This window comes from Fringilla coelebs (genome assembly GCF_963513975.1).
Source record: "Fringilla coelebs genome assembly, chromosome: Z".
Lineage (NCBI taxonomy): Eukaryota > Metazoa > Chordata > Aves > Passeriformes > Fringillidae > Fringilla > Fringilla coelebs.
In genome coordinates this window covers 951,812-963,438 of record NC_140031.1, presented here as the reverse complement: position 1 = coordinate 963,438, position 11,627 = coordinate 951,812, and positions in this window count along the sequence as shown.

The following is an 11,627-nucleotide window of genomic DNA, read 5'->3' as shown; positions in this document are numbered from 1 at the left end:
GCCTTTTATTCCCTGTCTGTTATGTGGGTGGTAAAAGCGGCTGGGAGCACACTTTGGGTTTGGTCGGTGTGTTTTAGGGGCAGGCCTTCACAATATTTTTGGTTTGGGTCCCTAGGAGATGTCCTGTGCTGTTTGTGACGGTGCCAGCGCGTTTGTGCCCCCGTCCCTCAGCTTGGCTGGCCGCTGGCACCCCGTGGCTGTGCAGCAGGGTCTCCCAAAAGTGCTGGGCAGCACTGAAGCTGCAGAGATGGTTTCTTTCAGCAGGGTAGACGAGGGGAGCTTTGCCAGTGTCCCGTGGGATTCCCGCTGTGCCTGTGTGCAGGTGTGGGACAGCCCCTCTCCCTAGGGAGTCAGCCCGAGGAAAAGGTGGATTTTGGGGTGCTGAGTGATGCCTCCCCGCAATTGGAGGACCTGGACGGTTTCTTGGGGCAGGCTGGATGTGTGAAAAGCTGGCTGGGCGAGGAGCAGCAGGGCAGTTTGGGCTGGGAGGGCGGCTCCGGGGAGAGGGCGCATCCCAGGAGAGGCTCCGTGAGCCCCCGTGTGCTCGGCCAAGGGCTGGCTGAAGCCCCCCAGTGCCTCCTGTGCCCCGCTGCACCTGGGCACTCTGCCGGGTCCTGCTGGTCCTCCCCAGGGCCTGGGCAGCCTTGGCGGGGCAGCGTGAGGCACGGGGCTCCGTGTGCTCGGGGTGCTGGCTGTGCTCGGTTCTGGCTGTGCTCGGTTCTGGCTGTGCTCGGTTCTGGCTGTGCTCGGTTCTGGCTGTGCTCGGTTCTGGCTCTGCTCGGTTCTGGCTGTGCTCGGTTCTGGCTGGGCTCGGTTCTGGCTGAGCTCGGTTCTGGCTTTGCTCGGTTCTGGCTGAGCTCGGTTCTGGCTGTGCTCGGTTCTGGTTCTGCTCGGTTCTGGCTGTGCTCGGTTCTGGCTGTGCTCGGTTCTGGCTGTGCTCGGTTCTGGCTGAGCTCGGTTCTGGCTGTGCTCGGTTCTGGTTCTGCTCGGTGCTGGCTGTGCTCGGTTCTGGCTCTGCTCGGTTCTGGCTCTGCTCGGTTCTGGCTGAGCTCGGTTCTGGCTGTGCTCAGTTCTGGCTCTGCTCGGTTCTGGCTGAGCTCGGTTCTGGCTGTGCTCGGTTCTGGTTCTGCTCGGTTCTGGCTGTGCTCGGTTCTGGTTTTGCTCGGCTCTGGCTCTGCTCGGTTCTGGCTGTGCTCAGTTCTGGCTGTGCTCAGTTCTGGCTGTGCTCGGTTCTGGTTCTGCTCGGTTCTGGCTGTGCTCGGTTCTGGTTTTGCTCGGCTCTGGCTCTGCTCGGTTCTGGCTGTGCTCAGTTCTGGCTGTGCTCGGTTCTGACTCTGCTCGGTTCTGGCTCTGCTCGGTTCTGGCTGTGCTGGTTCTGGCTGTGCTCGGTTCTGGCTCTGCTCGGTTCTGGCTGTGCTCGGTTCTGGCTCTGCTCGGTTCTGGCTCTGCTCGGTTCTGGCTGTGCTCAGTTCTGGCTGTGCTCAGTTCTGGCTGTGTTTGGTTCTGACTCTGCTTGGTGGCCTTGCCCCATCGTCATTAAATCACAGAACACCCTGAGCTGGAAGGGACCCACCAGGATCACCCAGCCCAGCTCCTGCCCTGCACAGACCCCCAGCAATCCCACCCTGTCCATCCCTGGCAGTGCTGTCCAAAGGCTCCTGGAGCTCTGGCAGCCTCGGGGCTGTGCCCATCCCTGGGGAGCCTGGGCAGTGCCCCGGGGGTGGGAGAGCAGAGGGCCCGGGGTGTTCCTGGGGGCACAGCAGCGTGAGCAGCTATTGGTAATCACCAATACAGCCGGACGGGACGTGCCTGGGCTTGTCTGGCCCTGCTGCTGAACCAAACAGCAGCGCTGTGGTGTTTCACCCCACAGACACTTTTGGCCATGGCTGGGTGGTGTTTCACCCCACAGACACTTTTGGCCATGGCTGTGTGGTGTTTCACCCCACAGACACTTTTGGCCATGGCTGTGTGGTGTTTCACCCCACAGACACTTTGGGCTGGCTGGGTGCTGCCCTGGGCACGTGGGCACAAGTCCAGGCATGCAGGAGCTCTGGTGGTGCTGGGATGGAGCCTCCCCCCATAGCAGGGGCTGCTCCTCAGGGTTTCCTCTGCCAGAGAAGCTTTGGGGCCATGGGGAAGGAAAGGAGTGGGTTCTGCTGGAGGGTTTGGATCCAGAGCTTTATTCTGGCCCACAGCCTCTGAACCCACAGCAGCTCCAGCAGAACTCCTGAGCCCGTGGCTGCTGCTCCTTTAACCCCGGGAGAGGGGCAGGGAAGGGGCAGGAGCCACCAGCCAGGCACAGGAGGGGAGGGACAAAGGGACAAAGGACACCTGGATGGCCCAGTGCCCCCGGGGGTAGAGGGCATCCTTTGAACCTGCCAATCACTTCTGGAATGCCAGGACTGACAGACAGTGCTGGGAGGGGAAAGGAGAGGGGGCTGACACACCTGGCAGGGAATCTTCAGGGGAGGAACCCGGGGTTCTGGGGTAAACCTTGAAATCCCACCGCACCAAGCAGCCAGGGTGGAACCCTTTTCCCGGCGGTTAGTGCAGACAAATGCGGGTTTTCCCCTCCATGAAGCCCCTCCTCGCTGTCCGCCCCGCTGAGCCGTGCAGCCCGGAGCCAGCTGGGTGAGATCTGAGCGAGCAGCAGGATTAGAGGGGAGGCACAGCCCCTGAGTGCGATCCCAGAGCAGCGTTTGGAGAGGACAAGGCTCTCTCTGCAGATACCTATCTCTGGGGCCCGGGGAGGGTTGGAGGAGCTGCTCTGCCATCGCTCTGCCTTGCTGGCACATGCTGCACATACCTCCTTTGGGGCAAATTCCTCTCGCAGGCTTCTCAGAGACAGTGGAAAACCCTCTAGGGCTGTTTCTGTATGTTTTTCAAAAAATTATTTTTTTAATATCCATCCTGCTTTTGCTTATCTTCGTCCAGCCCCTCCAGTGATAACAGAGGCAAAGCCCTGTCCGTGGCGTCCCGGGGAGGAAAGGCTCAGCTCTCTGACACAGCGCCGGCTCAGAGCGGATTTCTAATCTCTTTTTTTTCTGGAAGAAAAGGCTGTAGGTGCCAAACCAAAAGGGCAAAGTGATTTGCCCCCATGAGGTATCATGTTTCTGCTCTGATTTATAGCGAGGGGAGAGGCTTCTGAGTCATCCGTTCCACGAACTGCTTTATTTTGGTAACGGAGATAATTCTGCTGGTTTTAAATCAATGTGGTGTCGGTCAGCAAAAGTGTGGGGTGGGAACCACAGCTGGCAGGGCTGGGGCTGACCAGGGACAGGGACTGACCCGGGACAGGGACTGGGGTGGGACAGGGACTGACCAGGGACAGGGACTGACCAGGGACAGGGGCTGGGGCTGACCAGGGGCCAGGACTGACCAGGTACAGGGACAGGGGCTGACCAGGTACAGGGACAGGGGCTGACCAGGGACAGGGCCAGGGGCTGACCCGGGACAGGGGCTGACCAGTGCCAGGGGCTGGCCGGGGTCTGTGCCCAGCCAAGGGCCAGCAGGCTGCGGGGCCGTGCAGCTGTGTGCGTGGCACGGGTGGTGCCCCACGGCCAGGGGCATGGGGCAGTGGCGAGCAGCAGGATGGCCCTGCTGGCCCGGGCAGGCGGGCCGGGCCGTGTTTGCTCAGGCTCTGTCAGTCTGTCCGTCTGTCTGGCGGCTGTCTGGCTGCGGGCAGCCCAGCCCAGGGCGGTTTCACGTGCTGGGTGCCGCGGGGAGCGAGGGCTGTCCCCAGGGCTGTCCCCAGGGCTGTCCCCAGGCTGTCCCAGGGCTGTCCCCAGGGCTGTCCCAGGGCAGCACGGCTGAGTGGCCCGGCTGGCTGCCTGCTCAGGACACATGGGTGGCTTTCCCACACTGCCCAAAGGCCCTGCGAGTGTCAGCAAGTTCTCCTTTGTTTTCTGTTCTTTCTGTGAGCTAATGACCGTGGTCTGATTTTTCTTTCTCCTTTTATTTTTTTTCCCTGAGTGTATTTTGGCCTGTCCACAATTGCCCTAGCTGTTCAGGAGGAGAATTCCAGTTTCCATGAGCCAGGCTTGGGCAGCAGAGCTGGTGTTGCAGAGCTGGGTGATGCTGCTCTGCTCGTTCACAGTCCCTGGGTTTTCCCATGTGTGTTTTTCTGTGGGCCACGCCGGGATTTGGGGTCATTTTGTGCTGTTTCCCTTGGGCTTGGGATCATCCCTTTTCCTCCTCATGAGGATTTTGCCCTCCTGTGACATGCTGCTCGATGGCTTCTGGCTTTTAGCTGGCAGCTCATCTTGCTGATGAGTTTCTGCGTGGCTCCTGGCAGCAAAGGCATTTTGGTAAGTGGTGTTTTCAGGGGAGCAGCAGCACCACCCCTGCTGGGCAGCCTGCCTGGCTGTTTTCAGGGCACAGCCAGGGGAGTGGGACACCCCTGTGAGCAGGTTTTGGGGGAGCAGGCTGCACCCAGAGCCCCCCAAGGGCACCCAGAGCCCACCCAAGGGCAACCAGAGCCCCTCTGAGGGCACCCAGAGCCCCCCAAGGGCACCCAGAGCCCACCCAAGGGCACCCAGAGCCCCCCAAGAGCACCCAGAGCCCCTCTGAGGGCACCCAGAGCCCCCCAAGGGCTCCCCAAGCCCCCGAGGATGGGGGTGACAGAAGGGTCAGCACAAATCCCCGCAGCACCGTCAGGGCGAGCGCTGCCCCTGCGCACAGGAGTGAGACAGGAAGGATGGAGGAACGAGGGAAAACGTGTAGATTCTTCCCCCATCTTTGTGTTTCATGGAAACAAGGGCGCCCACCATGAAATCTCTGCACCTGGGGCAGCTGCTGGAGCTGCTGGAGGTGAGGAAAACGCACCCGGTGCTGGTCGGGGGAGCAGCTCCACATTATCTCCGGCGTTATTCTGGAATTCAGAGTGGCTTGTTTTCAACTGGCTGGTCTGACTCTGCCCGCTCCTTTCTTGGCACCACGGGGCTCTGCTCCCTCAGCTGTGGGCTGGGGTGATGGTTATTAACGAGGGGAGCCTGGTCTGCTCCGCGGGTGTGAGCCTGCGGGGGCACCCAGAACCTTCCTCTCCTCCAGCTGGGACTGGCAGACACTGGGGAAGGGGCTGGCAGTGCAGTTAGCACTCCTCATACCCCTCGGAGCCGGTGTCCCTGTGTCAGCAGGGTGGGTGTGATCCCTGGTGTCCCCCTGTGTCCTGCAGGGTGGGTTTGATGCCCGCTGTCCCTGTGTCCCTCTGTCCCTCTGTGGGGCACACAGAGCAGGCTGGGTGGGTTTGATCCCCGCTGTCCCTGTGTCCTGCAGGGTGGGTTTGATCCCTGCTGTGTGTCAGCAGGATGGGTTTGATCCCTGGTGTCCCTCTGTCCTGCAGGGTGGCTTTGATCCCCGCTGTCCCTGTGTCCTTGCAGGGTGGGTTTGATGCCCGCTGTCCCTGTGTCCTGCTATCCCTCTGTGGGGCACACAGAGCAGGCTGGGTGGGTTTGGTGCCCACTGTCCCTGTGTCCCTCTGTCCCTCTGTGGGGCACACAGAGCAGGCTGGGTGTGTGTCCTGCAGGGTGGGTTTGATGCCCGGGGTCCCTGTGTCCTGCTATCCCTCTGTGGGGCACACAGAGCAGGCTGGGTGTGTGTCCTTGCAGGGTGGGTTTGATCCCCACTGTCCCTGTGTCCCTCTGTGGGGCACACAGAGCAGGCTGGGTGCCTCCCCATGTCAGAGGGGTGCTCAGATCCCCGCACACCCGTTGGTGCTCCCGCCCTGTCTCTGCTCTCTCCTGCCCGCTGTGCTGCAGGAGCTGCTGGCCCTGCCCCGCTGCAGCTCCCCAGAAGCTCCCGCTGGATTTGGCTGCCTGGGTGGATGTCAGAGCCCGGCCTGACCGGCCCGGCAGCTGCTGGGCTCTGCTCTGCAGCTCTTCAACAGCTGGGCAGCTCCCCGTCCAACACTGGGGGCGGCAGCAGCGCTCATTAGGAAATTAACACGTGTTCATTACAGCAGCCAGGCAGAGATGGGACTGCTGGTGGCATTTCCCTGGGGCTGCTGGGCACTGTCAGGAGCCAGGGGTGGTCTGGAGAAGGGGAAGGCAGGGCAGAACACCTCTCTGGCCCTCCCTGGGGGGCTGTCAGCCTGGTCTGAGGGGCTTGGGGAGGAGGCAGAGATGGGAACTGCATGCAGAGGTCATCACTGACTCCAGGATGGTTTGGGTGGGAAGGGACTTTGGGGCCATCTCATCCCACCCCTGCCATGACAGGGACACCTTCCACTGTCCCAGGCTGCTCCAAGCCCTGTCCAGCCTGGCCTTGGACACTGCCAGGGATCCAGGGGCAGCCACAGCTGCTCTGGGCACCCTGGGCCAGGGCCTGCCCACCCTCCCAGCCAGCAATTCCTCATTCCCAATATCCCATCTGTCCCTGCCCTCTGGCCCTGGGAAGCCATTCCCTGGCTGCTGTCCCTCCCTGCCTTGTGCCCAGTCCCTGTGCAGCTCTCCTGGAGCCCCTTGAGGCCCTGGCAGGGGCTCTGAGGTGTCCCTGGAGCCTTCTCTTGTGCAGGTGAGCAGCCCCAGCTGTGCCAGGCTGGCTCCAGAGCACAGGGGCTCCAGCCCTGGCAGCATCTCCATGCCCTCCTCTGCACTGGCTCCAGCAGCTCCAGGTCCTTGTGCTGTTGGAGCCAGGGCTGGGGCAGCTCTGCAGGTGGGGTCTCAGCTGAGCCCAGGGGCACAGGGGCAGAATCCCTTCCCTTGGCCTGCCTCTTTCCCACTCCCATGGGATCCTGTGGGATCCTTGCTCGGCTGCGGCGTGAGACACAGCCCGGAGCACCACAAAGGCCCTCGTTCTGCTTGTGAGGAAAAACAGGGCTCTTTCTTCCCTTTTTCCCCCCTCATATGTTGCGTTTTCCCTTTCAGTGCTTTGAGAGCTCTACTAATTATTAATAATTAGGCTGACGAGGCAGAACTTGGTTTCTTTCCACTGCGTCTGCAGCGAGCCAAGGAGCTCTGCGTGGGAGCTCGCCTGGGTGCTGCCCACCCCCGCCTGGGCTCAGCACCCGTGGGGCTCTGCTGACAGAACCGCAGCAGGGCTGGGTGGGAAGGGCCCCCGGGACCACCCAGTCCCACCACCATGAGCCTGGAGTGGCAGAGAGCTGAGCAGGGGCTGGGGCTGGGGCTGGGGCTGGGGCTGGGGCTGGGGCTGGGGCTGGGTTTTGGGGCTGGGGCTGGGTTTTGGGGCTGGGGCAGTATGTTGTACCACCATGAGGGGCCAAGATGGGTCTCACAGCCACCATGGCACCAGGTTAAAGCACAGCCATCCTAGCCCTATCCAGCAGGAGATTTGGGTTACTTTTATTTGTTTTGGTTACTTTTATTTGTTTTTCTCTCACCGGGCTCTCTCCCAGAGCTCTCTGCAGAGACCAGGTCTGCAGCACAGGCTGGGGAAGCTCAGGTGGTTGCCCCCCACAGGGAAAAGCCCCACTGCTGCTGCAGCCCCTGGTTGCTCAGTGGGTCCCAGGCTGCCCTTGAGCCTTGCTGTGCTCCTCAGAGCCCCCAGCAGCTCTGGTGGCTTCAGCAGCACCTTCTCCCTTTCCACAGCAGCACCTTCTCCCTTTCCACAGCAGCACCTTCTCCCTCTCCACAGCAGCACCTTCTCCCTTTCCATCTCAGCACCTTCTCCCTTTCCACAGCAGCACCTTCTCCCTTTCCACAGCAGCACCTTCTCCCTCTCCACAGCAGCACCTTCTCCCTCTCCACACCAGCACCTTCTCCCTTTCCATGGCAGCACCTTCTCCCTCTCCACACCAGCACCTTCTCCCTTTCCACACCAGCACCCTCTCCCTTTCCACACCAGCACCTTCTCCCTCTCCACACCAGCACCTTCTCCCTTTCCACAGCAGCACCTTCTCCCTTTCCACACCAGCACCTTCTCCCTTTCCACACCAGCACCTTCTCCCTCTCCACACCAGCACCTTCTCCCTTTCCATGGCAGCACCTTCTCCCTCTCCACACCAGCACCTTCTCCCTCTCCACACCAGCACCTTCTCCCTCTCCACACCAGCACCCTCTCCCTCTCCACACCAGCACCTTCTCCCTTTCCACGGCAGCACCTTCTCCCTTTCCATGGTCTTGCAGCCAGGGCACCACCCTGGGACACCTTCCCGCTCCTTCCCTGCAGAGCCTCAGGATTTTTCCACATCCCTGCTCCCTGCCTGCCCTTGCTCCCCGCCTGGTTCTGTCCCCCTGCTTTGCCTCTCTGGTGCCTGCCCCGCTCCCTGACGGCTCCAGCAGCTTTCCCTGCTCGATCCTTGCGTGCAGAAGCCAGCCCTGGATAATTGCTGGGTTGAAAAGAGGCTGTAATTATTTTTGTTTCCCGACTGGAGGAGCAGGCAGCGCCTGCCAAGCGGCTCGGTAGCTGCTGGCAGATGCTCCTCAGAGGGTATCCCTGCCCTGCCCACATCCTCTCTCTCAGCTGTGAGCTGGCTCCCTCCCCAGATCGCTGCTCCCTGCAGCGCCGCCGTTCCATCCACCCTCAGCAGTGGGTGATTGCTCAGCCCTCAGCGCTCGCCCTGCTATTTTGTTATTTTGGTAACTTCTGCCAGGGAGCACCAGGGTCCCGGCAGCACTGCCTGGGGAGCACAGGGCACAGGACCAGGCTGTGAACGCTCTGCCAGATGAAGGGAGCAGCTCTGGTGATCAGGGGCTCTAACAGGGCCATCATTCTGGCATGAAGAACACAACAGGAGCAGCTACACTTTTATTTTATTTTATTTTATTTTATTTTATTTTATTTTATTTTATTTTATTTTATTTTATTTTATTTTATTTTATTTTAATATTATTTAAATTTTTATTTTATTTTAATTAAATTATCTTTTAATGTTATTTCATTTTAAATTATTTTGGTTTATTTTATATTATTTATTATTTCATATTATTTATTTATATTATTTTATATTATTTATTTATTTTATATTATTATTTCATTTTAATTATTGTTTACTTTTATTTTAATTTATTTTGTTTAAATTTTTATTTTATTTTATTTTTTATTTTTTGTATTATTTTAATTTTTATTTTATTTTATTTTATTTTAATTTAACTATCAATTTATATTATGATTTAATTTAATTTTATTTTGGTTTATTTTATTTTATTTCATTTCATTTCATTTTAATTATTATTTGATAATATTATTTAATTTTAATTACTGTTTAATTTTATTTTAATTTATTTCGTTTTAATTTTATTTAATTTTACATTTATTTTTTGTATTAGTTTAATTTTTAATTTATTTTATTTTAATTTAATTATCATTTTATATTATCGTTTTATATTATCATTTTATTTTATTTTATTTTATTTTATTTTATTTTATTTTATTTTATTTTATTTTATTTTATTTTATTTTATTTTATTTTATTTTATTTTATTTTATTTTATTTTATTTTATTTTATTTTATTTCAGTGTTCCTCCTCTGGGCAGCGCTGGGCCCAGCAGGTCACCTGGGACCTCCCTGTGCAAGGTCACGGCCCCTGTGCAGCCGGTGGTCCCAGAGGTCCCCCTGGCCCACAAGGACCCTCCAGGGGTGGCACAAGGGTGAAGATGGGGTGCAGCAGGTGTTTGGGAGCAGGATGGGGCCAGGCTGGGGCAGGAGAGGTGTCCTTGCTCCTCTAGACTCACAAACACGCAGGGAGAGGTGGTGGTGCTGAGCTGAGAGCCCTGTGCTGATGGCCTGGGAGGAGAAGCCCGGCTGTTCCCTCCTGCTTCAGACCTTTGTTCCGCTCTGCTCCCAAACCAGGGGGAAACCACGGTGGGAAACTGAAGTGCTTTGGGTGTCCTGAGCTGTCCTTCCCAGCTGGAGCAGCTGTGAGCAGTGGTCCCTGGGCCATGGCCCCCTCTGCATGGCCACTGCCGCCAGACAAGGACCCTTGGTCAGAGGATCCCAGCGCTGGGCTCCTGGCTGGGTGCACACCCTGTGCCCAGCAGTCTGCCCGCAGAGCCCTGGCTCTGCCCCACTGCGGTGCCAGCAGGCTGCTCCCAAAGCTCCACGGCCTCCGAGAGACTGCTGGGCTGCTGGGGGAGCTGCTGGCACGGCCGAGAACTCTGGGATCTGGGAGCGGGCTCCAGAGCCAAGGCAGAGCTCTGGGATCTGGGACTGGGACTGGGCTCCAGAGCCAAGGCAGAGCTCTGGGATCTGGGACCGGGCTCCAGAGCCAAGGCAGAGCTCTGGGACCTGGGACTGGGCTCCAGAGCCAAGGCACAGCTCTGGGATCTGGAACTGGGACTGGGCTCCAGAGCCAAGGCACAGCTCTGGGATCTGGGGATTTGGGATCTGGGACCGGGCTCCAGAGCCAAGGCAGAGCTCTGGGATCTGGGACTGGGACTGGGCTCCAGAGCCAAGGCAGAGCTCTGGGATCTGGGACCGGGCTCCAGAGCCAAGGCAGAGCTCTGGGACCTGGGACTGGGCTCCAGAGCCAAGGCACAGCTCTGGGATCTGGAACTGGGACTGGGCTCCAGAGCCAAGGCACAGCTCTGGGATCTGGGGATTTGGGATCTGGGACCGGGCTCCAGAGCCAAGGCAGAGCTCTGGGATCTGGGGATTTGGGATCTGGGACCGGGCTCCAGAGCCAAGGCAGAGCTCTGGGATCTGGGACTGGGACTGGGCTCCAGAGCCAAGGCAGAGCTCTGGGATCTGGGGATCTGGGACTGGGCTCCAGAGCCAAGGCACAGCTCTGGGATCTGGGACTGGGCTCCAGAGCCAAGGCAGAGCTCTGGGACCTGGGACTGGGCTCCAGAGCCAAGGCACAGCTCTGGGATCTGGAACTGGGACTGGGCTCCAGAGCCAAGGCACAGCTCTGGGATCTGGGGATTTGGGATCTGGGACCGGGCTCCAGAGCCAAGGCAGAGCTCTGGGATCTGGGGATTTGGGATCTGGGACCGGGCTCCAGAGCCAAGGCAGAGCTCTGGGATCTGGGGATCTGGGACTGGGCTCCAGAGCCAAGGCACAGCTCTGGGATCTGGGACCGGGCTCCAGAGCCAAGGCAGAGCTCTGGGATCTGGGACCGGGCTCCAGAGCCAAGGCAGAGCTCTGGGATCTGGAACTGGGACTGGGCTCCAGAGCCAAGGCAGAGCTCTGGGATCTGGGACCGGGCTCCAGAGCCAAGGCAGAGCTCTGGGATCTGGGACCGGGCTCCAGAGCCAAGGCAGAGCTCTGGGATCTGGGACCGGGCTCCAGAGCCAAGGCAGAGCTCTGGGATCTGGGACCGGGCTCCAGAGCCAAGGCAGAGCTCTGGGATCTGGGACCGGGCTCCAGAGCCAAGGCAGAGCTCTGGGATCTGGGACTGGGCTCCAGAGCCAAGGCAGAGCTCTGGGATCTGGGACCGGGCTCCAAGGCACAGCTCTGGGATCTGGGATCTGGGGATCTGGGACTGGGCTCCAGAGATGGCTCAGCCTGCTGCCACTGCTCGCCCAGCTCCTCTTGGGTCCCCAGGCACCAGTTAGAGCTCCTCAGTGGGGGAGAAAACAAACTTTCTATCCTTCATATAACTCAGCTGTAATTTCAGAAAACCCAGGATGGCATCCTGGGGCTGCTGCCAGCATTTGCTGTGGGACCTGAGTTCGGGGGTGCCACGTGCTCACGGACACTTCGGAAGGCTTTTTGCAAAAATCTTGTTTGT